This window comes from Tachysurus fulvidraco, chromosome 1, assembly GCF_022655615.1.
Source record: "Tachysurus fulvidraco isolate hzauxx_2018 chromosome 1, HZAU_PFXX_2.0, whole genome shotgun sequence".
Taxonomy (NCBI): domain Eukaryota; kingdom Metazoa; phylum Chordata; class Actinopteri; order Siluriformes; family Bagridae; genus Tachysurus; species Tachysurus fulvidraco.
In genome coordinates, this window is record NC_062518.1 from 50,897,679 (window position 1) to 50,902,799 (window position 5,121).

Sequence of the window (5,121 nt, forward strand, 5' to 3'; positions counted from 1 at the left end):
TGTGTGTTGTGTTTAAAGTGTGTAATGTGTGTGTTGTGTTTAAAGTGTGTAATGTGTGTGTTGTGTTTAAAGTGTGTAATGTGTGTGTTGTGTTTAAAGTGTGTAATGTGTGTGTTGTGTGTAATGTGTGTGTTGTGTGTGTTGTGTTTAATGTGTGTAATGTGTGTGTTGTGTTTAATGTGTGTAATGTGTGTGTTGTGTGTAATGTGTGTGTTGTGTGTAATGTGTGTGTTGTGTGTAATGTGTGTGTTGTGATCCCTTGTCATGTCTTGATGTGCAGCAGCATTATGGGTAATCAGTTGTATGAGTTTTAAATGTGAGAATAAAAAGAGACTTTTATTCTTGTGATAAAATAAAAGTCTCTCTCACTGTAACATGATAATATTTAGATCTGTTCCTGTGTGTTTCTATCCAGGAGCTGGAACACAAAGTCATCACTCTGATAAAGAATGAGCTGAAGAGGTTTAGGAAGCTCCTGAGTCCAGATTACCCAGCATGCACTGAGAGGGAGGTGGAGGATGAGGAGGATCTGCACAGTGTCAGAGACGGAGCGCTGAAGATCACACTGCACGTCCTGAAGAACATGAACCACACAGATCTCGCTAACACACTGCACAACAGTAAGAGCTCTGAGTCATGACTTTATTCCATCAGCTTCACTTTAGAGAGAGGAAATAGTTTTAGATATGAAGACTTTTAGTTTTACATTTAATTTTAATATCATGTTGTATCTGTTCATTGGTCCAGCTTCAATAATATTTAGTCCATCAGTCAGGAATTAATAGCAGCGTTTGTACGATTTTGCATTATAACTATTTATTACAAACTAGATATTACTTTTTTTTTAGAGTCTGTAGGTTCTGTGTATCAGACAAAGTTGAAGTCCAATCTGAGAGAGAAGTTTAAAAGAATTAATGAAGGAATCTCACAGCATGGAAGCTCAGCACTTCTGAATGAGATCTACACTGAGCTCTACATCACAGAGGGTTGGAGTGGAGACGTCAATAATGAACATGAGGTGAGACAGATTGAGGCAGCGTCCAGGAGACCAGCAACACAGGAGAAACCCATCAAATGTAATGAGATCTTTAAAGACAAGTCCATCAGAACTGTGCTGACTAAAGGAGTTGCTGGAATTGGAAAAACAGTCTCTGTGCAGAAGTTCATCCTGGACTGGGCTGAAGGAGAAGTAAATCAGGACGTCACCTTCATGTTCCCACTTCCCTTTAGAGAGCTGAATCTGATGAAGCAGCAAAATCTCAGTCTGATGAAACTTCTTCATCACTTTTTCCCAGAAATAAGAGAACTAGAATCAATAGACTGTGACTCCTACAAAGTGGTGTTGATCTTTGATGGTCTGGATGAGTGTCGACTTCCTCTAAATTTCCAGAAGAATGAGATATTGTGTGATGTGACAGAGTCAGCCTCAGTGGATGTGCTGCTGACGAACCTCATCAAGGGGAATCTGCTTCCCTCTGCTCTCCTCTGGATAACCACAAGACCAGGAGCAGCCAATCAGATCCCTCCTGAGTGTGTAGACCAGGTAACAGAGGTACGAGGCTTCAGTGATCCTCAGAAAGAGGAGTACTTCAGGAAGAGGATCAGTGATCAGAGCCTGGCTGATAACATCATCACTCACCTGAAGTCTTCAAGAAGCCTCTACATCATGTGTCACATCCCAGTCTTCTGCTGGATCTCAGCCACTGTTCTACAACAAATGTTGGATGAAGCAGAGGGTGGAGACAGCCCCAAGACTCTGACTCAAATGTACACACACTTCCTGATCTTTCAGATCAAACACAAGGACCAAAAGTACCATCAGAAATGTGACCCTGATCCTCAGCAGACCAGAAAGAGTATCATGGCACTGGGAAAACTGGCTTTCCACCAGCTGGAGAAAGGAAACCTGATCTTCTATGAGGACGACCTGAGAGAGTGTGGCATTGATGTCAGAGAAGTGTCAGTGTACTCAGGAGTGTGTACCCAGATCTTCAGAGAAGAGTTTGGGCTTCACCTGGGGAAGGTGTTCAGCTTCGTACATCTGAGTGTTCAGGAGTTTCTGGCTGCTTTATACACATTTCTGTATTTCATCTCAAAAAAGAGAAATGTGTTAGAGAAGAAAGATCTTAAAAGTTTCATCAGAAATCTAAACATGTCTGATCTCCTCAGGAGTGCAGTGGACAAGGCCTTACAGAGTGAGAATGGACACCTGGACCTGTTCCTCCGCTTCTTTCTGGGTCTCTCACTGGAGACCAATCAAACTCTTTTACGAGACTTAATGCCACAGACAGGAAGCAGATCTCACAGCAAACAGGAAACAGTGGAGTACATCAAGGAGAAGATCAGGAAGAATCCATCTCCAGAGAAATCCATCAATCTGTTCCACTGTCTGAATGAACTGAATGATGATTCTCTAGTGCAGGAAGTACAAACTTACCTGAACAGAGAAGGTTACAGTCGTCTCAGAGGAACCAGACTCTCTCCTGCTCAGTGGTCAGCTCTGGTGTTTGTGTTACTGACCTCAGAACAGAAGCTGGATGTGTTTAATTTGAGTAAATATGATCCATCACATGAATGTCTTCTGAAGCTGCTGCCAGTGGTCAAAGCCTCCAGAAAAGCTGAGTGAGTATTTTTATTTATAACTGTATTACTGCATGGTTTATTATTTTAATGTAACACTGAACTGCACTGTTTGGATTAATGTGTGTTAATAGTTCCTCTAATCATCTTTACACAAACCTCTGGTACTTTTACAGAAGATTGTGTCACTTTTTACACTAACATGTTATATCTGAACTGAGGGCTGGGCCACATGGACAACATCTTATAACATCATATGAGGCATTTTATAGCTTTTATATATGAATCATGAAACATTAAGTGTTCTCTAAAATGTATGTAAAAATATCTCTACAAAATAACTGCATGCATTTAAGAACTACAGACATTTCTGAACTAAACACCAGTGAAAGACTTTCTGTTCTGTTTATATTGAAAGTGACATTTAACAAAACTCTCACAGATGAGAAAAACATCAGACTGACAAAATGGGATCAATATGGATAGAAAATATAAAAAGTAAATATTAAAACACTCTAATGTCCTTCATGTATGTCTTTATGTTGAAGTTCCTCATCTTTTGTTGTGTGTGACACAGTGTTGTGGGGAGATTCACTCTGTCATGGCTTTTTTACTCAATTGTTCTTTCTAATAAAAATAAAACATAAATGCTTTTTAAAACTTTAACCCAATACGAAGGACAAACAAAAGTCTCCTTCAGTCTGCACTACTGCTAAACTTTACCAAGGACTGAGCTTGTGGTCAATAAAACATCAACCATCATTTTGGACCTCGACACATCAGACAGACGAAGTGGGAAAATGTTCAGCTTTATCTTCTTATTATGTTAGAAACAAGCTAGGCAGCGAACTCAGATGTGTGATGAAGATTTTCTTTCTCTAACACTGACCTGTTTGTAGAGGATGGAGTTTAAATGTGACTTTTTATATGAAGACTTTTATTTTGATGGGGTTCTTTGTTCTTTGCTTATCAAGTGTACAAGCAGGTAAAAAGAGAGAGGATGAATAATGTGTCACAGGTGAGTGTAGTGTCGTGACCACTGTTATTAAAAAGTCCTGTTTTGTTCTACTTGGAGCTCGACAAAGACACCAAACTGTTAATGATCACATTCTTGTTCTTGGGTCGTGATTGTTGTTAATCTGTTGTAGTTGAATTATAGACAGTTTTTTGTCTGGTTCACTGCATCAGAAGATGGTGGATGTGGTAAAAACAGACGGTGAACACAAAGACGGTCGCACGTGACGGTCGGTCAGGTTTATCACCGTTACTGTTGAAGAGACGTCAGGTTTCGTTCTGTGGAACCTTTCTGTGGATTTTGGAGACATTAAGCTGTGGACTGTGTTTGTATTTATAAGCAGCTGTAGTGAATCTATATTTTTGTTGTACAACATTAATAACAGACTGGTTTTGTTCTCTGTTCATCATTATGTACTGATAAAATATCACACATTGGTACACTACATTCTACCATGTCACTTATAGCCCCCTGAAGCCCACCTACACAAATCCTTTAGTGTAACACACAGTAGTGTTGTGTTAGATTTGTACCTACAAGGTGGGTTAGATTTCCTGCTATGTGTATAGTCAGTGTTTTAGATTGAACAAACGAATGTCTGTATGTTGATCCATCTAAAGCTAATACTTGTGTATATACAGTGTGACTCATTTAAAGGTAAGAAGTTTGACTTTGTTTATTTCTGATGCTGTGTGCAGTCGTGCTGATGTGACGTCACTCTGTAAACAGGGAAGGAGCTCAGATTTGAGAAGAAAACCCCACGTTCACTTCTCAGTTGTGGAGGCATGAAAGACATGATCCCATTTACTCTGTGGAGAAAGAAGGGTTCACTAAGTTGTGTTGAAATAGTAACAGTGACATCTGTAGTAAACAGTACAATGTTCTTTCTAATATCCTTTATTTACATTGTTTATGATCGATGAGAGATTTTTACACATCTATATTTTATAAAAAATACAAATCATGATCAAGAATCGTTTATAAGGTTAAAAAATCTAACTTCCTCTTTAGTTTGGATGTGTTTGGACGTATGTGAACACACCACCTGTACTCAGGTCCACACCAAACACCTGAACCAGTGTGTGTGTAAAATCAGAGGTCTGGAGGTGACAGATTTGTACGTGTACGAGCACAGAGAACAACACACACCAACTGTTTTAGTGTCTCTGTGAAATCCAACATATAACTGAGTGTAAAGTACGACTAGTATTGTCATGTTATTAACTGGTAGTGTACAGCTGTATAATTCTTTATGTTCTGTAATAAAATGCACTGTATCTGCAGTGTTGGGTGTAGAAACTTGAACACAGATCAGAGTGTAGTGTTTGTAGGCTGCTCGCTCTCACATGTGTGTGTTATGTACATGACCTAATGGTCTTATAATAAATTGTAGCTGAGAGATTGTGGAGTGCAGAAAGACGTCCCTGCTCCTGTAAATGTGCTGATGTGGTGTCCTGTCCTCTGATTTGTGTGTGTGACACAAACACACTGACATTTCTGTTACAGCTTCAACTTTAGCTGGATTA